Below are 25,339 nucleotides of genomic sequence, written 5' to 3' on the forward strand. Positions count from 1 at the left end.
TCTGAAAATATTAAGCGAAAAGTTCCAGGAATAAAAAGTTCAGTAAATAATTCTTCGGTTTTAAATTGCACACTGTTCTGAGTAGCATGACAAAACACACAGCACAATACACAGATGATTTGTATTGTAGAGTTGTACACCTGAAAGCTATATGATTTTATTAACCAATGTCACCCTCATAAATTATATTAAAAAATAAAAAAGGAATAAAAATTTTATTATTCAATGAAATGGAGTATAACTAAAAATATAAAATAAGTACTATTCTCTCTTGGTTGCTATTAATTAATTGTTTAGATTATAAGCCACATTATATAAAATGTGTTTCTGAATATTTATAGGTAAATGCTTAAAATAATACCATTCAAAATTGGAGCTCTAGGGGGAAAAGCTATGAAATATTGAAGAAAAAAGCCATTTAAGTCCTATAAATTCTAGCTAACAGGACAAGTATTTTGCTTTTGATAAAAAGAAAAATATATCACTTTTCTAATAGCATTGTCTCAATTAGTAGAAAAAAGAAGGAACTCTATAGTTTTAATAGAAGAACTGAAGCTAAGTTTACATCAAAGTAAACTAGTTGTCTCAGTAGTGATTTCAGTGGCTTAACATAGACCAAGTTACACATTTTATAAAACTAGTAATATTTCTCTCATGTATCGGAAAATTTGAGGGAGAATTTCAAGTTATTAACCATAGTACCTGGAGAATTTCTAACTAAAACATACTTAATTCAAATGCATGAGTCTAATATGACTGCTGATGGTACACTGTTTGTGTTCATTTTTACAAGGGTAGCATAATAATGTGAATTATATTGCAATTTGTGTAAATGGGCATGTCAACCCTGCATTCTCACTAAGCAAGTGTCCCAAACAAGCTACTGTGAAAAATGGTATGATGGGGTTAGCAGCACTCTATATAGGTTAGCAGAATTTAGTAAATTTAGCTAATTTAGTGAATAAGTAGAAAAATGCGCACATATTCAATGTCTTCTGTCATTTAGGAATGACTGATTTTCTGAACAAATTTATCTAGCCTCGACCAAATGGGAAAGGGAAATAACGTTGGAATTCAATTCCAGGATACCATTTCAATCCCTGACACTTTTTCTGCAATTTAAAGGTAAATTGTATAACTTGTAAAATCTCAATTTCTCAATTTTTTTCAAGTGGACAAGGTAACAGTTACAACCTCTCAAAAGAGCTTAGAGAGGTTTAATGAAGTGACATACCTAAAATGTTATCTAGGGAAAAATATTTTCATTATCTCTACAGATAATATCTCAGCTTGACTGGAGGAAAAAAAAGGATACCACAAGGTCTCATTGTATTATGATGTAGCAATGAACTACCACCTGCAGGAAATTGGCTTCATGAAAGGCAACGACAAAGAGCACATGAGGATTACATGAAATCAATCAGAGGCAGGCAAGAAGAACACAAGGCAGATGAAGTGGAGTCTTTCATGACAGGCAGGAGAATATATCAAAGCCATCCTTGCTAATTTCAAAAAGCCCACTCCCTTCTCTAGAGGTGAGAACATTACTTCAGACAGCGTGCTGGCTCTGCTGGGCTTCTGCGAAGATGCTGTAACCCCATTGGTGGATTTCTTAAAGAATGATTTAGAAATGAAAAGGGCTGGCAAACCTGAACACTGTTCATTTAGATCACCAGTAGGAGAGAATCGAGTGCACAGTTTTCCACATTTATTTCTCCATCAGGAACTTGCTATTTGTATTAGCTGAACAATTGTTTATGTATTTTAATTCTGAGCTGATAGTAATTTAAGTGTTATTTTTTTAAAAAGCTATATAATTATTTCCCTTAAATTAAGAAGAGATGTCTTTGCAAAACAAAATGAAACAAGTTAGTTAAAAGAAGATGGTTTCTATCCTAGAATGGCAAAGTGGAAAAGTAGAAGGAATGATGGTTGAAATGATGGGTAGAATGGGTCATGAATCATAGAGAGAGCTTCATGAAGGTAAATATTTTTTCCTAGGAGGAGCAGATTCTGCAAGGACATGTGATTAAGTTCCAGAATCCTATGGGTAAACTTAGTAGAGCACTCAAGTGTTCCAAACACCCTGAGTCAATGCTTATTAGTAGAACCACACCTACTAGTGGTTTTCTTCATCTAAGAAACCTTATGATGGTCAATGTTCATTGCAAGGACAGTGCCGTGGATATTAGGCACATAGAAGCTGTTTAGGTAATGGGATATGATTGCATATAATTGGAATCCCAATAGATATAAGGATTACTTCTAAGCTTTAAGTGTTTGCAGCTTGTGATATTGATAGAAAAGCTGAAGCTGTCTACTGATATGATAGTAATTTATCACCTAGTAATTATAAAATCTCTACCTTGAATGAATATCAGAAAGAAAATAAATTAGCTAAATGTAGTGATTGCATTTTTATTGGCGCATCTAGTTTGAACCCTTTCTAGTAATAGAGATACTTTGAATTACCAGAATATTTGATAGTGTAGTTTTAGTCTTAAGACCCAGGAAAACCTGATGTTTCTGTTCAAAAGCTGTTGGAGAAAAAAAATTATTTTATACTCATAGGAAGGGCAGACATTTTTTGTTTCACTGAGGCCTTAAAGTGGTAGATGCGACCCACTCACACTATGGAGGAGAATCTGCTTTACTCAGTCTATCAATTTAAATGTGAATCTCATCCAAAAACAGTGACAGAGAAACACCCAGATTTATGTGTGATCAGGGATGTGGGTAGTCGATCATCATGCTTTTTTTTATGTTGTAAAACTATGCTGTTCCCTCATGCTTTCTCCGTTAGGATGACCCAACTCATTGCACTTTCTCTGTTATTAAACAATGCTATTCCCTTTCTTCATAAAAAAAGAATGGTCAAACAGCAAAATATAACCAAAAATAACTATGTTTTTAATATTTTGACACTTTGTGATTTGCTTGTTTGTAGTGGTGACTTTGCTGGCACACAGCAGAGTCATATTTTCTGTTGGAAAAAACAAGTCCTATTTAATGAAATTAAATTTAATATATTTATAAAACACGATTTTCTTAGACTATAAAATAGTTTTCAAGTGTCCTATCCCCTACATGAATATGAAAGCTTTGACTATGGTCTAATATTGAATTCTAGTTATATCTAAGAGGTACCTAGTAGCACAATAGAACTAATATTCTGATCATCAACTTTCATCAGTATATTTTATATAAATTTTAAAAAACAAGTGTATTGTGACAGACAACAAATGAGATCATCTGGACTCACAGGCAGGGGAAGGGCTAGTGAGAGTGGAAGGAAGGGATGACACTCAGGAAGGGTGAAAGCTTTAGAGAATGATAGATACTCACATTATCTTAAATGTGGTGTAGATTTCGCAGATATATTCGTACATCAACATGTATCAGATTTTCCCCTTTAAAAATGGTCAGTTTTTTTGTATATCAGTTATACTTCCAAAGAGTGAAAAAACCAACAAACATTTACTCAGGAGCAAGACGGCTTTCCTAGTTGCTTGCAGTGTGACCCTGAACAGGTTGCCTAGCCTACCTTCTCAGTGTCTGCAAAACCAGGGTGGTTACAACAGCAACCTACTGGCAATTCCCATAGAGTGTGTAGAACACTATGGGCCATCTCTATGTTTGTTATTATTATCTACATTGCACTCTATTAAAGCAATTGACATAGCACACTGCCTATAGAATATTATTTTGTTTTAAGGAGAATGAAAAATAAATTTTGCAAGAGACAGAGACTCAGAAAAAGGAAAGCCTTCTTGAGAAAAAAACACAGACATGGTCACATACAAACATATATGTTATATTTATATATAAATATAAATTCAATAAATAAGTTTAAAGTTCTGTAGTTTGGACACAAATTTTAACAGGCAAAGTATAAGTGAATGAATTTAAATTGTTTCTACAATAATAATTGAAGACATTAATTTTTATGAATTCTGTTATCAATTACTCTAAAAAGTAAAAGAACCAGTGATAATGTTGTTTTTTAAAGTAAATAAATCAAATAGTCCAAACTTTCACTGAACTCTCGTGCATATTTTCATCATAGAATTACAAACTATTCTCAAGTTAAGTGGAAACACATAAAAAATAATCTAAGTGAAGTCCTTTATTATAGCCTATTAAAAGCCAATATTTCTAGGTCTTGTCAGTTTTTCATTGCTAGTGTGTTTCATTTGTGCATTATTTCTAAAGACTCAATTTTCAAAAGAGTAATGTTCCAAGTTATACATAACTGCAATGAGCATGTTATCTTTCTTCTTCTTTTGCCCTCTGCACTCAGTCTTTCATTAGCCATCGTATTTTCTCTGTGTCGTCTTAGGCATCACTTTTCTGGTCTATAGCATCTTTTCTTCCTTGTGTTAAAAAAAATGGTCCTTATTTAGTGAGTGAATAGTATTAACTCCATTATGTTCCTCAGCTAGGAGGAGACTGAAAAAATCCAAATCGCGCTTTGAGCATCATTCTAGATAATAGAGCAGTAAAGTCATTTTTTCCTTATGATCTTGCCATTACTTCATTCTACTCAGTACTCTGTTTAGCAAAAACAGTTTTGCTAAAGAGTTTTAACTCTTAAACTCTTCCTTAAGAGTTTTTAAGAGGATTGAGCGAATCCCAAGTTTTCTCCTTAGGTTGTAGAAATACAAAAGGAAAAAAAATCTACTTGGCAGCCTGCTTTAAACATGAAGCAAAACAACTGCCATATTATCCCCGCCAAGAATAGATCTCGCAGATTAACAATGAAATATTGTATTTTAGTGGGATTCGAAAGACTGCAAGTTATCAGTGGACACTCTACTTTTCACTGAGTATCTATCCTAAAATATACTGCAGTGAGAGTGTACTGAATTAATCTCTTAGATCATCTAATAAAATGCTATAATGTTAGAGTGTTTCTTTTTTGCTAAATTTATTTTCCTTCAGATATTAAATCTTCTAGTTGTAATGAAAAAATCAGATAGCCCCGACCAATATGGCTCCTTTGGTTGGATGCATCCCGCAATGTGAAAGTTCTCCAGTTCAATTCCCCGTCAGGGCACATGCGTAGGTTGCAGGTTCCTTTCTGGTCACATCATGAGAGAAGTGACCAATCGATGTTTCTCTCCCTTCCCTTTTCCCTCCTGTCCTCTCTCTCTAAACATATGTAAATAACTTTTTAATATTTTCTTAATAATCAGATTTCTTTGGAGTATTCCTCTGGGCATTGAGCATTTTCATCTTGTAAAAATTATCTCAGTTCAGCATGCAGTGGACATTTAATATATGTTGACTGGAATACTAGTAAGAGAATAGGGACTGATAGCACACATGGTTAAAAGTTTATTGCAGATGTTTAACAAGACAGGTAAATAGTAGAGAGAAAGAGATAATAGATAGATGGACAGGTAGGTAGATACATACAGACAGATACATTAAATTTTAAATATAAACATATTTAACCATGAGCAATTGGTACCAGGTAGTACTTGGTCAGTTTTTAAGAGTATTAGAAAAAGAGGACATTTTTACGTCCAATTATACTGCTTATAGCAGCTCATCCTTCTTTTAGTAAAATGACTGACATTTCAGCAATTTCTGCAAACTTGAAACATTATCAAACATGTTGGGTTTTCAAATAACAAGAAAGAATCACCTGTTATCTCTGACTTACAATTTACGAACCCTTTACAAATACTGCTGCCTAATCAGCACAACAATAGCGTGGGTAGGAAGTGTTTTGAGACGATAATGGAAACACTAGACTCTGATTGTTCTATTAAAATTGGAGCAATTCATCACCTAGCATCATTAGGCACTGATAACTTGGACGGCGGAAAGACTTGCAGTTTTCAGTGGTCTCCAGTAAACACACAGCACCAGCTAAAAAAGGTACATCTGTGTTCGAGTATAGATATGCGTTGCTACAGGGAATTAGCAATTTGTTAATTAATGACTTTATTTTTACTTTTTTATTGAATTTATGGGAGTGACATTGGTTAATAAAATTATATAGGTTTCAGAGATACAATTAATTGTATAATACATCAGCTGTAAATTGCATTGTGTGCTCATCACCCCAAGTCAAGCCTCCTTCCATCAACATTTACCCCCCACCCCTGTGGCTTCTTTTACCGCCCTCCCACCCCCTTTCCCACTGGTAGTCCCCATATTGATTTTAAAGTCACTACAATATAGTAATAAAATTGAGTTATAGTGAATGGATTATGTGAACTTTTTATTTACTGTATTTCCTTATAGCACTTCTAAATGGCATACAACTTGTAACACTGTCATTTAATAATTAAAATGACTTTTATTATTTTGTTTATTGGTTTCTTATTTCAAGGGACTGTAATTTTGCCTTGTGATTAGTAACCAATCTCATTCAGCAGCACCTTCTCATGAAAGTCAGCATGGACAATTTTCCACACAGATTCATCTCTGCCAGAATCACACTAATCCTTTGATTGGGCTCAAGGAAAGGCTTAGCTCCCTGTAGATTTCCTGATGCACTGACTATTCATAAGGACAATAACAAGGCACCAAGCGGTTGGAAACGTAGGCCTTGCACCTGCTCTTTGCCCTTAGTCAGACAGGTCCCAGGATGAGCCTTGCTGATTCTTCATTAGGGCTAAATCTAACTTCTTGGCAATCTGAAGACTAAAGAGCTTTTGAGAGGTTTGTGCTTTAGGTAGTGGTTGAGACAGCCTTTTAATGGTTATATAAATCATGATTCTCTCTTTAAAGGAGACACATAGAAGTTTATTTACTATTCACAACACATAAAAAAATGAAAGGTGCTTGCATATTTTGTATGGGAGAAATTAGGGAACAATTTTTCTGATCCCAATGTTGTTTGATGGTTTAGTAAACTTTTGAAGATATGTTAATACTTACTGGTCCCAAGGGAACTGCTTAGATCTTATAAACAGTCACCATGGTAGCCTTAAATAATAAATCATTAGTTTGTACAGTATGCTCCTTTTTTTTTAAAGTTTTAAATCTTTTTTTAAAATATTTTGTTTATTTATCTTTAGAGGGGAAGGGAAGGAGAGAGGGAGAGAAACATCAATGTATGGTTGCCTTTCGTGCGTCCCCTCCTGGGAACTGGCCTGCAGGGAACTGGTCCGCAACCCAGGTATGTGCCCTGACTGGGAATCGAACCGCGATTGTCTGGTTCGCAGGCCCGCGCTCAATCCACTGAGCTACACCAGCCAGGGCTACAGTATGCTCCTTTTTAATTAGGCAAACAAAGTTACTGACTTACTGTGTCTGAAATATTAGCTCTTCTTAAACATCAACATATCTATATTTCAAGAATTACTTCATGGAGTAAGATTGGTTTGTTTGTAGCCAGATACTCAGAACACTGCTTCTTGTAGGCAAAATGATACTCATGCAAAGAACGGAGGACATTTTTTTTTTGCTTTATAAAATCTTCATTATTCATTCAGGCATTCCAGCAAGAATAATTTAAAACAAGGAAGAAAAGAGTCATAAAAACAACTATTATCTAATCACTAACTGCAACTCTTACAAGAAGGTTTTTCACCACAGCAACAAATAATTATTGGAAAGTAGTCAGTGTTATATGATTTAACTCAATTCAGGCATTATCTGCCTGGAGATAACATTACATTCCTCAGGTTAGCAGTTCAGTCCTCCAAGACTATCCACTCCCTTAAGTAGCCAACCATAAGTTGAGGTTGCCACCTGTGTTTCTGGCTAACCAACTGGACATTGTAGCAACTCATTCCTTTTGTTAGATTAATTTGCTAGAGTAACTCACAGAACTCAGAGAAACACTTTACTTACGAGATCCCTAGTTTATTACCAGGAAAGGATGTAGCTCAGAAATAGACAGATATAAGAGATGCATAGCACAAGATTTAGAGAAAGGCATGGAGTTCTCATGCTCTCTGAGCTCACCACTCTCCTGGTACCTCTGCAGTCACCTACATGGAAATTATCCAAAACTTAGACCCCATTCTTCTGGGGTTTTATGGATAATTTGTTACATAGGCATAATTGATTAAATTATTGACAATTAGTAATCTCCAACCTCTCTCTTCCCAGGAGGTCAGGGGTGAGATAAAGTTCCAACCCTCATCACACAATGGTTTATTGGCGAGAACCCCCATCCTTAGGTTACCTAGGTATTTTCCTAAAGTTACCTCATTAACATCACAAAAGATACCTTTGTAGCTCTTACCTAAACAATTCCAAGGGTTTTAGGAGCTCTGTGCCTGAAACTGAACAAAGATTAAATGTATATTTCTTATTATACATCACAGAATGCAGAAGGCCTAGCCTACCAATTTAGGGCACTTGGAATCGGTCCAGGTTCATGAACAACCCCTTCTACGTATTTTACCAAGTAAATATTCATTATGGTTAACAAGTTCATTTCTAAATGCATTTAAATCCCCCTGAAAGGGTAAGTGGAGAATGATTTTCATTAATCACAGAGCATACTGGTATTTCTTAGCCACCTTATTACTTCTAAGAATATTTTTAAAAAATGGATTCAGTCTTATTAATATACACATTGATTTTGTTTGTTAACCATAATAAAAATAAAGGCACATTGTTCAGTGAATTTCTTGTAAAGTAAAAACTTCACATTTTTCTCCAATATATGATAAATGTATGGTAATATTTCTCTCTAATGTTTTATTTTTAAAATAACTTCAAAATGTAGTTATCAAGCTACTTTTGTAGGGGAAAATGTGAATTTCATTGCTGGTTACATGGCATACTGGATAGCTTGAATAACAATACTAAATGAGAAAATTAAAATGCCAGTTAAAATGTTATTTTAAAGACAATATTTTTAAAACAGTAAAGCGAAAATAGTAACCTTAAACAACATACAATGAGTAAAGCGGGTTTGTATCCAGAGGGCTCTGGGTGATGCTGGAGACTTTCAGATCTTAGTTTTAGTAACTGCATGGGCATAAAGCATAGAGGGTAACGCCTAAGTCTCACTATGGTGCACAGAAGAGACTTTAGAGTGATTTGCCTGCATCAGTGTGGTCAGGGTGGGGACCAGACAAGCAAGGCACCTCTCTCTCCTGTTGTTAAAAATAAATTTATTGGGGCGATGTTGATTAATAAAATTACATAGGTTTCAAGTGCACAGTTCCATAATATATCATCTGCATATCACATTGTGTATTTATTACCCAAAGTTACATATCCTTCCGTCACCATATATTAGACCCCCTTTCCCCTTTACCCCTCCCCTAGGTGGTTACCCCTCTCTCTAGTAACCATCATACTGGTGTCTGTTTCTGAGTTTTTGTTTGTCTTATTTGTTCATTTGCTTCTTTCAGTTCTATATCTCACATATGAGAGAAAACATATCATTCTTGTCTTTTTCTGAATGCTTAGATTCTCAAGATCCATCCATGTTGTCCCAACAGGCAGTATTTTATATTTTTGTATAGCTGAGTAGTATTCCATTGTGTCTATGTACCACATATTCCATATCCAATCATTCATCAGAGAACACTTGGGTTGTTTCCTTGGTTTATTCATTGTGAATAATGCAGCAGTGAACATAGGGGGTACATATATCTTTACAATTAAATGTTTAAAATTTGGGAGATAGTTATCTAGAAGAGCGGTTGCTGGGTCATATGGTAACTCTATTCTTCATATTTTGGGGAACCTCCATACTGTTTTCTGTAGTAGCTGTACCAGTTTACCAGCAGTGAATGAGGGTTCCTTTTGCTCCACATCCTCTCAAACACTTACTACTTGTTGATACTAGCCATTCAGACAGGCATGGGTTGGTAGTTTTGATTTGCACTTCCTTAATAGCTAGTGAAGTTGAAGATCTTTTCCTACATCTGTTGGTCATTTGTATGTCTTGGGAGATGTGTGTATTCAGACAGCACCCCTCTCTCAAGGAAGCAATCAGTCTTATAGTCCTTTCTGTTCTTAAATTTTGCACCTGAGCTGCCAAGTTTGCTTCAGCTAACTTCAGACCTTGATCCTGAAGCCAAATAAACTAAAGGTTAGGAAACATGAAGATAGATTAATAAATTCTACTGCATGAATAATTGAAGTTCTAGAATTTGGTCATAAAATCTCAAAAAGAATATTTTAAAGTAATTGGCAAAGAGATTTAGAAAATTTTTTACAGCAAATTCAAAATTAGGAAACTCACAAACTTCAATCAATATAAATAAAAATTAATGAACACTCTGCACATGTTAACAAAAATGTACAACATCAGACAAAACAAAACTGTCTTTAAAAAACACCTAAATAGAAATGTACCGTGGGAAACATCATTACTACATTAAATAAAAAATTGAAAATAGCAAAACACAGGACACTAAAACAGTGAAATACCTTCTTAAATATACTGAATGAAAATAATGTCAGCCCAGGATTCTATGCTCAATGAAAGTCTCTTTCAATAATGAGAATAAATTAAAAGCCAATGGTAAGGTGTTTCATATTAGATGTATACTTTGTCTGGCATGACTGTTTTAAATAAATAACAAGTTGTGAATTTGCGTGTGGCTGGTTAAAGCTTTCAGGTGTACAGGGGTGGGCAAAAGTAGGTTTAGTAGTTGTGAGTATGTGAAACAGTTTATTCTTCTATTGTTAATTTTTGTATTATTTTCCATATGAACAGCTGTAAACCTACTTTTAGCCCATCCTGTACAACTGTTCAGTTGCCATTATGGGGACCATTGTGGTTCACTGTTTCTGAAAGACTTTGTCTAGAATCTCTTGAGAGAAGCAGGGGATGGATGTTTCTCTCTCACACTGATGTTTCCCTCCCTCTCTTTCATCCTCCCTTCTCCTCTCTCTAAAAATAAGTAAATAAAATCTTTTTTAAAAAGCCCCCATCCCACTTCCCTGTTTTCACCCTTAACCCTCATCCCCTATAGCTTTTCCCTTCCTTCACCCAATGGACTGTCAAACACTGGTCTCACTCAGTTCCTCTCACCACTGACAAAACAACTGTCCTGTTTCAGGACCTTTGCCATTTGACTCTCAGTCGTCTCCTCTTCAGAGACGTTGTTCCTGACCATCCTGTATCAGCAGCCCCTCACCCATGTTGTTGCCCTAGGTCCCTGGCCTGCTATATGCTCCCTCATAGTGCTTACCATCAACTAATGGAGTCAATTCATTTATTTACATGTTTTTATCTTTATTGTCATTACCCTCCACTGCAATGTAAAATTTATGTACATGAAGTTTTACTTTTTTGTTTTTAAACATTGAGTGCCCCAAACTATGTCTGGCACATATTTGAGACACAATGAATTATTTATCAAGAGACTAAATGAACTTATAATGCAGTCACAAAGAAACACTTGTTTAAATTTCACAAATACAAATTATTAGAACTACTATTATGCATTTCAATATGCTATTTTTGCCATTAACTTATTAACTTCATAGATATTAAACTGAAAAAAGTCTACATCTTAATTTAAGCTGATTAAATTTAAATGAGACTAATATCTTGATTTTTAAAGAAATGATGCATGAAATAATTAATATTAGAAGCTTTCACTCACGGGTCCACGTATTTAAAAACACATGAGAGGCTGACCAGAATGCTGTCTTCTCTCTTCTACTGCAGTTTGCTTGCCATTCTATTTAGGTCAAATAGAGAAAGTCAAGTCAGTATTAGTGGATTTACATGAATTTAAGTCATGAATTAACCAGCTTTCTATGTGATAAAATAGATTGTGCCTAGTGAAAGGATGTTTGGCTTTTATGTGAAGGAAGCATGGAGGTGGGTGGGCGGGACAGGCTACCAGGTCCCCTTTAGCCTTCTGGTGCACAGGTGTGCTAGTGTGCCATGGGTACGCCTTCCGTTCAGCCACCTGGGTCAGATCCCTGGGCCAAGCAGGCCACCCAGTTCTTTGCTCTTGAGAATTTTAAACTCGGATAAGGTATTCAAGCTTATTCTGACTGGCTTCTTAAAAGGAGAAGCAAATTGAAAACAGTGGAGGGATTATCTTCTGTTTGTCATGGGAAATGAGAAGCAGAGGAATTTTTAATAGAAAGAAAGGGAAATAAAGCAGATGAAAAATAAAAAGCAGTATATTCCCTATCCTTCTGATGATATTTTCCCACTTCTACTAAGAACTGGGGCTGCATTTCCATAATTCTGTTCTAGGAGACACACATATAGCCTTACCATTTTAAAAAATTGCATGAGTTAAATCTAATTCATGGGTTTGTCTTGCTTTAGCTATTGCAGATGGGTTTTCATTACTTGATAATTTTAATTAGTATTTGTGAATCCAAATGAACACCAATCTCCACTTAGCAAATCTTTTTTTAAACAACCATACTTTAATTATTAAATTAAAATAATCTGATTGGTAGCATGCTATATACTCTGCTGTATAGAAAACTGAAAAAAAATGAAATATATTCTCTGTCACCTGAAAAAAATTACTAGGAGATCTTCTACCCTACCCACTCATATGGAAGGTTGAGCAGCAAAGAAAGGATATTTTTTTATTGTCATGAGAAGTAAAAATAACTAGAAAAAAACCTCTTGTTTTACATAAAAATTGTTGTTTATATTCATAGTTAACTTTTTTTAACTGTGTCACAGGACAGAACATTTGAATAAATTAGAAAGTTCAGATTCTCTGGTTTTTGGTTGAAGAGTACCCACATGTTAGAATAATTTGTTCTGACTAACAAGCCAGTCTTTAGACTTAAAAGTCGGGGGGAAGACCTGCCATGAGACTGAGCAGTCATCATTTCTGGAGAGCCCCAGTGTCCGCAGTGAGGCATGGGGTTTTGCAGAAACGCTTTGAATTCCAAAATGCTTTCATTTCTTATTTTTTTCTTTCAGTGCCTGCCTAGTTTTAATATAAAAAATCTAAATTTGTCTCCAATTACTTAATCTATGATGTTTAAGGAAAATTACACTGCTTCCTTAGATCTCACAGCCAGAAATTAATTGTATAAAACAAATTACCACCTTTTCTTACTTTTATTCAACCGCCTTCAGAAATATCAACTGTCTTACCTATCACATCAACTGAGTTTTATGTAAGTAGACCTGAGCAGTGAAATATTACCTACTTTATAGTATACCTAATTGATAAAATCTACGTCTGCCTAATAGATACAGCAACTTGATACTTGTAATATTATTCAGGTTGCCCCTCAGTCAGCTGTACATTAAAAATCACATAAAACAACTGATAGTGATGAGACATCACAGCATCATACATAAACAGACACTCATGCTCACATACGTGTTTCTTATTTCTCCAGGCCAGTGATCTGTACCTCCGGAACCCACTCAGTGTATGGATCTAACAGGCCATGTCCGTGTCATCACAGAACTGTGGCCTCACTTGCAATCACTGCCTCTTGGAACAGCTCCATGCGTAGGTCATCCGTGTGGAGTCTAGAATAATATAGTATCATTGTATGGAAATGGGAGGACTCGGCTTATGCAAGGGCAATACATGGCTTAAGAGTCTTTGAACGAATACCATTACTCCAAAGGGGCTCTGAAGTTGTAGGGCTATCCAGCACTTGCATGTTGTATTTTAAAGTGAGGTCATAAAGTAGAGGCTAGAACTTTTTTTATCAATAAGTAAAAAGCTCTGCAAAAGTTATAAGCATTAAGCTGTTTTGGCAAAGAACCCAGATATCTTCTAAACAATGTATCCTATAATGAGAAGACACCCAGTGTGGAGGGGAGCCACCACTCTGCTGCACCTTTGGACCCAGGTTGTGTCACAGCTGCCCAGACGCTGGGAATTCTAAGTATACATATTCTTCCCGAGCACACTTCGATGCCTGCTTTCTCTCAATGTACAGAATCCCCTTGATTCTGTACATTTGAGAAAACCCTAAAATCAAGGGATGATGAGTCTTACAAATCCCCAGGCCCTCCCTGGACAGCAGTCTCACCAAAGCTCAAGCAGACTTTGGAGTTTGGGTCCAAGGGGGTAGTGGGGAACTGAAGTTTTGACCTATGTATATATGGCCAACACACAAGATGAACCTTAGGAATTCTGTGACTCATCAATGGCTGAGCTATATTAGGAACAAGACAAAGAGTTTTTGGTAAGGTTTCCAAAGTTTAAAGAACCATAATCCTTCAAATAGAGAAATAATGTCAACTGCTTAGACTTCAGTGTGATCTGTTATCTACCTGCCAAGTGTTGGAACCAGCTGTCCAGGGCAAGGCGAGGGCTGGGTGTGCAAAGTGCAGTCCTCTTCCAGGGATGTCAGATCTCCCTGAGCCACAGGTAGCCCCTGCAGCCATGATGGCAAGGAGCCATGGTGCTGGGATGACAGCTGCAGTAACATAAAGTGTCATTGCACTCAGGGATGAACAGGGCTTCCTTGTTCCGTATGACACCAGATGGCACAGCCCACCCAGGGACACACAGGATGCTGGTTTTGCAAGTGTGATGACCTTAAGGGGGAAACTAGGAGAAGAGAAAAGGCTGAGCGTGCTGGTGAGAACCTGGAGAGCAGAGTGTGTTCGTAGTGGAATAAGGCTACTAAAGAAGGGTTTTCCCAACTGTGCAGATGAGATTTTAACCCAGTTTTTTTATCTTCAGTTTTAGAGCCCTTTACATCCTACCACATGGTTTATTTGTTTATTAATATGAGTTTGCAAGCACTAAAAATATGTGTTAGTGCAACCGGAGAGTGAAAAACACTGGCAAACACACACAGACAAGCAGGGATTGTACATATACCTACTTTAAGAAAATCAAAAAATTATTAAAATACAAATTTGTAGAAAATCTAAATTTGAAAAGAGAAAATTATATATCTGTGCCACAAAATTTTAGTACAGAGAAAGATTATTCAGTTAAATACATAGTTTTTTTCTATTTTTCAAAATGTTAAAGTCCTCATTCTGCCCCAAAGCATGTTATAGACTTTTTTTTAAAGGAATTACCCCACAATGCATAGTTTTCCAGCATTTGGGCCCTTGAGAGTTTAAAAGCCCGCCTGAGAGTTAATCAGCCACTCTACCAGATGCTTTCATGATTAACTTCATCTTTGAGTTCCCCTCTAACGCTATTAGTGAAGAAAAGAACAACATAAACCATCACTGCGTATGAAAGTTCAGTGAGAGAGCAGTTACCAACCGCTCTCTCCACCACGGCACATGTGGGAAATGACAGCTCTAAGGTAGTCCGCCTGCACTTCCCATTAAGCAATGCCTGACACTCAATTGAAGATATGAAATGGAATGGTAAAAGCATTGTGCTTTTAAGTGTCTCGTGAGTAAGAGGCCCAATAACGCGACTTTCTCCTCTGTGGTAGCATTCACATTGTAGGTACTTGATAAATATGTGTTGGGAGTATTGAATATTATATGCATGTATTGAGCATTATATTACCTTAATGCTATACCTTCTATTAACCTCACAGTAAACATTTTTATAAAGAGGTAAAGTTCTGGAGCAACATATCTGGCACAAATTTTTAAATATTTGTTCTTTCCACACCAACTTGAAAGGGTGGACCCAGATATTTCCTCTGATTTTTATACTTTTCAATTGATATTAGAATACTTAAGATTAATATCTTAGTCCACTTAGGTTGTTATAACTAAACACCACACTCTGGGCAGCTCATAAACAACAGCAGCAAGTTATGTCTCACAGTTCTGGAGGGAGGTGGAAAGATCAGAATCGGGTGCAGCAGAGTCGGATTCCTGTGTCGGCCCTCCTTCAGGGTGCAGATTGCGGAATTCTTGCTGTAGCCTCACATAACACGCCCTACATTCATGAGGGCTGGACCTTCATGAGCTAATCACCTCCTCAAGGCCTCACCACCTAATACCATCTAGCATCAGGCTTTTAACATATAAATCTGGGGTACGCAGATATTCAATCTATAGCAACTAGTGTGCATTTTGATAACACTTGATATCTGTGGTAATTTAATACTTAAAAGACTTTCTGTCATATATTCAATTTTTTTTTCTGTTTCATACCTATTGTGTATCAAGTTTACATATATATTTTTATTTAGATCTGGGGAGCTTTAAACATTTTGGGAGAAAACACATCTAACACAGCCATCTCCAAATCTTTCACTTTCAAATATTAGCTCAATTTATCTCCACTCAACTCCCATTATCCATTTTCATGATGATTTTCTCAATATAATCACCATCTGGAAATCTTTTTTCTCTGAAATATTAAATGTTATATCTTCCATTCTTTTGCCAGAAATTTTTATCTTTCAATATTTTATTTATTTATTTTTAGAGAGTGGGGAAAGTGAGGGAGGGGGGTGGGGAGAAACATCAATGTGTGGTTGCCTGTTGCACTCCCCCTGTTGAGGGTGTGGCCCACAACCCAGGCATGTGCCCTGACTGGCTACTGAACCAGCAACCCTTTGGTTTGCATGCAGGCCTGCACTCAACCCACTGAGCTACACCAACCAAGACAGGATTTTTTTTATCATTAAATCCTTATTATCACTGCACCTAAAGAAGATCTTCACTCTTTTAACTTTTTTCCTTTCTCTCAATCTACCAATATTTCTCATTTGGCTTCCATCCATCTTTAAACTAGAACCTGTGATGCATCCACATAACCATTTTCCTTCCAGTATCTTTAACTCCTCTTCCCCCTGATTCCTTCCACACTGGTCCTACAAGTTATGGCCTAGTGCAGTGATTTTCAACCTTTTTCATCTCACGGCAAACGTAAACTAATTACTAAAATCTTGTTGCACTCCAAAGAATGCATTTCCTTCCTGATCTGACAAAACAATAGGTACAATTTTGATTGATTTACAAAATACTACTAATTACGTATAGTTTTTGTACCAAAACAACCTTAAAAAATCAGGTGCTTATACCTGTATATGAGGATTTCTGGTATAAAGATGAACCTTATTATGTGATAAGACCAAGGAGATTCAACTCTATTATATGACCTATATATTTGTGGCTCAAGACAGGACATTCACACCAGATAGTTATTGTTGTGTTGGCATTTGTCATTTTTTTATTTGACAATCTAGGGGAAAAGAGGTCAGTGCCCCCGACTAAATAGTCAGGTACTGCATGTTTTAAAAATCCTTGTGGCACACTGGTTGAAAAATCATTGTTCTAGGGTGATTCTTAGATGTGCGGGTCAAATGTCATCTTCTTAGTCTCCTGTAGGCCTTATTTTATCACCTTTTCACTTATTTAATTCTAATTGCATGTTTCAGTTAGTATTAGCTCCTTATCTTTCAGTGTATAAATATACAAGCAATTCTATTATTGCCATTAACTTCTGATTTTTCAAATCAAGACTTCACCTGAGTACCCTGCTATTTAGTTTTTCAACACATTTGTCTTGCACTCACAAGTGACTGGTCATTCCAGTAACATTCCTCATGATGAAATCATTAATGACAAGCCCAAATCAATGAACATTTCTCACTTATTTTATTTTATTTTTTTAGTTAACATACTGTAACTTTGTCTACTTTTTCCTATTCAAAGTTATTTACTCCCTTTGAGTTTTGGAAGCAGTCATTTCTGACTCCCTGTTTTCTTCTATGGTTACTACTTCAAAGTTTATTTGCCCTTAGAATTCTCTTCTTATTTCTTTGTATTCAAAGTATTCTGTGCTTGACTCTCCTGACTACACCACATCTTTACTAAAAGTGATTTCAATGGTATGGTTTTTAATTTCCATTAAGATTCTTAAAAATCAAGTGTATCTCTTAAACTTAGATCTAAGCTCCTGGTTTATAATTCCTATTGCTTTTTCACTTGAAGCTCCAAATGGCAAAACTACTAAGATAAAATGGAACTCTACTGACCCTGTTCCTCTTATAACTACTCCCATTACATCAGGATATGTGCTTCCTTTTGAATCCTTTCCTTACCTGGGATGATGGCACTGCAATACATCCGTGAAAAGTATTCTTTAGTACTTCATTTACATTCCCAACTTCAGATCAATTATTAAATATATCATCTTTTATTATCTATTAAATGCCCTATGTATTTGATAATAAACTACTTCTTTATTTCAGCCTTTGTGTCTCTCACATTAATTATTAAAATGACTGCAAATGCCATCGCTGTCTTTGAATGCTTTCCTCAGGTTCATTCTCCATGTGACCAAGAGAGTTAAGATTTCTTCTTATTTCATGGAAAGAAAAGCCACTTTAATTAGGAAAGTGATCAAGGGTATAGTAAAAAAAATAACTTCAAACAATGAAAAAGAACATAGAATTAAAAGTTTAAATTTCCCTCCTGCTTACTCCAGCCCCACACTTTAGGTATAATTGTTTTTTAATAATTTTTAAACAATTGCCATTTTATTATTATTCTGATTATCATCATAAGTGCAAACAAAAAGTTTACATATCTGTGTATTGAGTTATACATTTTTAGATGTACGTAGTCTCTATTTTTCTAAATTAAAAACTTATTTTAATTACACACTTAGCAATTTCTTTTTCCACATTCATCTCCTGATTTTTATGTTATATTATCTTTAATTCTTCTAAGTGGTGTATCTAAACATGTAAATTATATGCATTGCTTTAACGTATTAATTTATTAATTCACTTTTAGTGGCATTAACTTGTAAACCTGGGCTTACAGTCCCTGAGGAGTGTGAGTCATAGGAAAATTGGCAAGTCTGCAATACTCTCCTCTTCAGCTTTTCCCGTGGGTTTTTTAGCATCTTTTTAACATTCTCAGAGCTCTTCATATTTTTTTCTTTTCTATAGCTATCATCTATTATTTTGTGCTTTTTCTCTTGGTTCTTCCTAAAATAACAGATAGTAAACAGCATGTAATGCATTATCATACACACTACCCCAAGTAATACTTTGACATAAAGTGAAGTAAATGTAGTATCATGACCCTCCAGTTGTGCTACTTGAAAAGAATGTGTAAGCATCCGTTTCTAATGTATTCTTTTAAAATATTCCTCACTCATTATTCAAAATCATGTCACCTTTATGTTGCATAATGCTAGAATCATGTACAGATTTGCATTAACCTCTGAGTTTAAGTTGTCTTTGTTCTTCTTACTAAAATCTTCCAGATTAATAATTATACTGTTTGTATAACTAAACATATTTTATTCTTGAAGACATTTTTCATGGACTCTTCTGACTTCCTGATATAATTGATATTAAATGCACTCTATGTATGCAGTACAACTCACTCACTAGTATTTCCCTGCATTGTACTTCATAGCTATTTCTATTGTTTCCTGATTTTAGAGTTTTTAATATTTTTTTGCTGCTGTTGGTGTTTTGTCATAATTATTTCTCAAGAGCATTCACTAAAACAAGGAATTGCAAAACATAAAATGCTGGTTATTTTATTATGTGAAATTATTTGATGTCATACTTGATTAATAACTTTGGGTTTTAGACCAGGATTCCCAGAAAATAGAGCCTGAGGCAAGACTTAAGTTCAATTGCAATCCCAGGAAGTAAGAATAAGACAAGGAAGAATGGAAAATAAATCCATGTGTATCATAACTATCAGCAAAACTCTGCATGTGCATAAAACTGTGACTCGAAACAGATTGTTGGAGGAAAGAAGAAGGACAATATTATCTATCTTTAGAGTCTTCCTCCTTGTTCTTTTCTCCTATTAGTCAGACTCTGCCTTGAGGAAAGATTGCTCACCTGCACTTATGAGTTCCATCACTTAGTTCTTTAGGAAGCTGCTGAAGAAAGCATATCCTTTGCTTTTATTTGCATATGAAAGTAGTAGATAGGGTAATGCTTTGGCATGTCCAGCTGGGCTGTCTCAGATTTAAATTACTGTGGGTGCCCATGTTACCTGTCATGGCTCGATGGCTACAAGTGTTTCAGAAGAATCTAAGGAGGTTCACACCATGTACATAACACAGCTGGGAAGGGTACTCTAGGTGAGGACTTCTCTTTTACAACTTTAAATTTTGTTTTATTGTCATCTCATGATCCCAATTCTTAGTAGAAAGATTGGTGTCAACCTCATTTTGGTACTCTGGAAGCGTTTTTAATTTCTGGATTGTAGTTGGAGTTCTAAAATATGAGGATGTATCTAGGTAGGCATTCTTTTGGCCTGCCATGCTCAGCATATTGATTTTTATCAACCTTTATATTTATGACTTTTATTCATTTAGGGTATTTTTCTTCTAATATTACTATGATCATTTCTCCTCACAGTTTTCTTGTTTTCTCATTTAATGCTTCCTATTAATATATTTTGGATTTCTGATTTTTACTCTTTTTTTTAATTTTCAGATATTTTTTAAATTTATTTTTATAAACTTTCATTTAGAATGGAAGGACAGATAAGGTGCTTCTCAGATAAGATCAAATTCAAGGAGTTCATCATCACCAAGCCCTTATTATATGAAATGTTAAAGGGACTTATCTAAGAAAAAGAAGTTAAAGAAACATGAACAGTGAAAGGACAACAAACTCACAGTTATTAACAACCACACCTAAAACAAAAGCAAACTAAAAGGACAGCTAGATCAGGAGTGGAAACATAGAAATGATTTTTACTCTTCATATCTCTTCATACTTTGGTCATAGTTCATGTCTTTATCACTTTGAAATGTAATAGCAATGACTTCTTCTAGCCTATTTTTGAGATTATTAATTTGGTATTCAACTGATTTTATTAGTTATTTCTTTTATTTTACTATTCTGATAATTTCCCAGACTCTTTCATTTTCTCTGATTCATATGATGTTTTTCATTATTATTTTTATTGCATAAAAGTAAGAGTGTCTTAAGTATCTCTAAAGATACTCACTAGAATTGTGTTTTAATGTTTCTTCTGATTCTTATATTATTATTAATTGTCATTATTATTGGTTATTTTGGATGTGAATTGTTCATGTTTAGTTGGTCTCCTACTTGCTTTTTTCCCCTCAAATAGTAGAGTATCTGTAATTAACACTTTATCTTATGCAAATGTCTTAGGACTAGTTTAGGTAGCTAGTGTATAAGGTTTATTCATTTATTTTTAATTATCATGAATTTTTTTTCCGTATTAAGAAACTCAGAAGTCCTTTCTCTTCCATGGGAAAACTCACTTTGGATAACCTGCAACTTAATGGGTCTTGTAACTGGAAAGTTTTCCCTTTTAGCAATCACGGTAGAGAATAGCCAGCCATATTCAGATCATCCACAAATACAAATTAAACAGAAGTTTTATCTAGAGATGGAGTATTTAAGTATTACTCTCTAAGGTAATACTTAATCGTTCTTTACTCATTTCATGGTAAAGGTTCAAGACAAGTTTTAGTGGATGTCTTTAATTTAGACAAAATAACCCACCAGGGGCTTCCTGAAGGCTGTTATTTAACTTTGTTTTAAAATCACGTTTTCAAGGCTTTAGTTAGGAAAACGGAGACCAGCAGGTCCAGCTATTCTGTGAACAGCTAGTTTATTATGCTGAAAATGCCCCTGCCCCATTACCACCCTGGTTTTTCTATAAATACGATCACATCTGCTCTCTGCTCATCAGATATTAAATTTCCACTCTGCTATTATCTTCTTTCCTTGTTTTAGTGTTGTTATGATTTCATTACTTTTTGTTTGTGCTTGCAGTATCATTTAGCAAGATTTTAGAAGGAAAGGAAGTCAATTTATTTGCTCAGTGTGCTATCTTGAATTAGAAATGGTTAGATATCTTTTAAAAATTTATGAAACTTATTAGAATAGTATTTCCCTAAAATTAGAGGCCACACATATGGGTAATCTACACCTTATTTACTTTTCTAACCTCATTTCCTCCACTTTCTTCACACCTAACTGACTAGGTTCCCACTCACATACGGACGGCTTTGTAGAGCTAGATAGATGATTTCATTCAACTCACTAGTATTCTGGCACTCTGAGAATGCTTGGGACTCCATGAAAAAATCATTTAAACCAAAAGATTTGTGTAACTGCCTATCTATTGGCAACTCTGGACAATAATAGCTGAGAACAGTCCACAGTGGGAACAAGTAAATTGTGCATTGATCAACATTCCTTCTTTATAGTTATGCAGGAATCTTGCATTTTAGGAAAATTGCCTTACCAAGAATTGCAAATATTTTGCATTCTATAGATCTATTTAACTTCAGAGAAGTGTCCATGAAGATACCCATTCAGTTACTCACAGTACATATTAAGAATTTAGTCCAAGGCACTTGTTCAAGGCACATACTTTTAAAGAAGAACTAATAATATACTCACTGAAAATACTGGGATATGTATTACTACTTGTTACTTGTTCATGTAGAGCCCAATTATCCTCAAGAGAGTCAAAGCAATTCAGAAATATTTTTCTTGGAAACATTCGGGAGAGGTTTTAATCAGTTATACACGCACACACACACACACACACATACATATTTGCCTTAAAACTGACTCAGAATAACTAAAACATGTTTGTTGAAATGAAGAGCTAGTTCATTGAAAAGACAAACAAATTTGACAAATATTTGGCTATACCCACTAAGAAAAAGAGGGTTCAAATAAATAAAATCAGGAATAAAAGAGGCAACATTACAACTAATATATCAGAAATAAAAAGGATCTACTATACAAAGGAGAATACTATGAACAATTATACATCAACAAATTGGACAAACTAGGAGAAAGGAAAAATTCTTAGAAATGTACAATCTTACAAGACTAAACCATGAAGACATACAAAATCTGAATAAAGCGATCACTAGTAAGAAAACCTAATCAGTAATTAATAACCTTCCAATAAACAAAAGTCTAGAACCAGATGGCTTCACTGGCAATTTCTACCAAACATTCAAGGGAAATTTAATATCAATTCTTTTTAAACTCTTTCAAAATATTGGAAAGAAAGAAACATTTCCAAAATCATTTCACAAGGTCAAAACTAGAAAACAACACCATAAAAAATTATAGGTCAATGTACCTGATGAACATAGATACAAAAATTATCAATAAAATATTAGCAAACTGAATTCAACAATATATTACAATAATCATGATTAAGTGGGATTTATTCCAGGGATATAGAATGGTTCAACATATGTCAATCAACATATATCACATTAAGAAAACAAAGAGTAAAAATTTTATGTTCATTTCAATAGACAGATGCAACACATTTGACAAAATTCAACATCCATTTATGATAAAAATTCTAAACAAAGTTAGTAATGAGGAAACATATTTCAATGTAATAAAAGCCATATATGACAAGCCCACAGCTCACATCATACTCAGCAGTGAAAAGCTGAAAGCTTTTCCTCTAAGATCAGGAACAAAATAAGAATATTCACTCTCACCAATTTTATTCAACATAATATTGAAATTCTGGGCTATACAGCAAGTACCCAGACAATAAAACATATAGAAATTGGAAAGAAAATAGTAAAACTTTCAATGTTTATGGCCAACATGATTTTATAGCTAGAAAACTTTAAAGACTCAATAAAACACTGTTAGAACTAATAAACGAATTCAGTAATGTTGCAAGTTACAAAATCAATATGCAAAATTGAGTTGTTTTTATCTACTAACAAAAAACTATCAGGCAGAATAAAATCTTAAAAACCAACTCATTTTTAACTGCATCAAAAATGATAAAATGCCTAGAAATAAATTTAACCAATAATGTGAAAGACCTGTGTAGTGAAATCTAGAAGACGCCTATGAAAGAAATTGAAGACACAAAAAAATGAAAATATGTTTTGTGATCATGATTGGAAGAATTAATATTGTTAAAATGTTTATATTATATAAAGTAATCTGCACATTCAATGTAGTTCCTCATAAAATTCCAATGGCATTTTTCACAGAAATAGAACAAACAATAATAAAATTTGTATGAAACCACAAAGACCCTCAATCTTGAGAAAGAAAAACAAAGCTGACATATCACATTCTCTGATTTCAGACTGTATTTTAAAGTTGTATTGTAAAAATAAAATATTGACAAAAAGAAAAACAGATCAGTAGAACAGAATATAAAGCCAGAAATACACTCACATGTTCATTGTCAATTAATTTACAACAAAGGAGGCAATAATATACAATAGAGAAATGACAGTTTTTTCAAAATAAATATGTTGGAAAAACTTAACAGGCACACGCAAAAGAACAATGCTGGACCAATATCTTATACTATTCACAAAAATTAAATCAAAGTTAATTAAAGACTTAAATGTAAGTCCTAAAACCATAAAACTGCAAGAAAAAAACACAGGTGTTAAGCTCTTTGACATTAGACTTGGCAATGATCTTTTGGACCTGACTCTAAAAGCAAAGGTAATAAAAGCAAAAGTAATCTAGTAGGAGGACCACATGGAATAAAAAAACATCTGCACAACAACAACAAAAAATCCATCAACAAAATGAGAAGACTATTAATTGGGAGAAAATACCTACAAATAAAATCTAATAAATGGTTAATATACAAACAATTCAATAGCAAAAAAATAATTTAATTAATAAAAGGGCAGAGGATCTGCTTTTATTATATTCTTTCCATTACCATTTATCCCTCTTATACTGACTCCCCCAATAATTACCACATTGTTGCCCATGTTCATGAATCCTTTTCCTTTTTGTTTGATTCCTTCCCCCTCTAACCACAGCCCTCCAGAGCTGTCATCAGATATGAGTCTGACTCTGTTGCGCTTGTCAGTTTAGTTTGTTCGTTAGATTCCACATTAGTGAAATCATATGGTATCCATTTTTCTCTGGCTGACTTATTTCACTTAGCATAATGTTTTCCAGGTTTATCCATGCTGTCAAAAAGGGTGAAATTTTCTTTTCTTTATGGCCAAGTAGTATTTCATTGTGCAAATTTCCCACAGTTGTTTTATCTATTCATCTACTGATGAACACTTGAGCTGAAGGACAGAGGATCTTAATGGACATTTTCCCAAAGACCACATAGAGATAGGCGAGAGGCACATGAAAAGATGTTCAATATCACTAACCACCGGGGAAATGCAACACAGAACCAAAATGTGATATCACTTCACACCTGTTCAGGTGACTATTATAAAAAAGACAAATAACAAGTGCCGGCAAGGAGTAAAGGGAAGCCTTGTGCACTGTCGGTAAAAATGTGAGCTGGTGCTGCCTCTACAAAAAACAGAGTGGAGTTTTCTCAAAAACTTAAAAATAGAACTACCATATGATCTAGCAATCTCACTTCTGAGTATTCAGATAAAAATAAAATACTAACCTGAAAGATATATGTTCATTGTGGAATTATTTACAATACCCAGAATATGGAAACTATTGATAGGTGAATAGATTCAGAAATTGTAGTGTAATGAAATACTACTCAACCATAAAAAGAAGATGTCACTGGAACAACTTGAGTGGCCCTTGAGAGCAT

The sequence above is a fragment of the Artibeus jamaicensis genome, unplaced genomic scaffold (assembly GCF_021234435.1).
Source record: "Artibeus jamaicensis isolate MK-2021 breed Jamaican fruit bat unplaced genomic scaffold, CSHL_Jam_final contig_387, whole genome shotgun sequence".
NCBI classification, from domain to species: domain Eukaryota; kingdom Metazoa; phylum Chordata; class Mammalia; order Chiroptera; family Phyllostomidae; genus Artibeus; species Artibeus jamaicensis.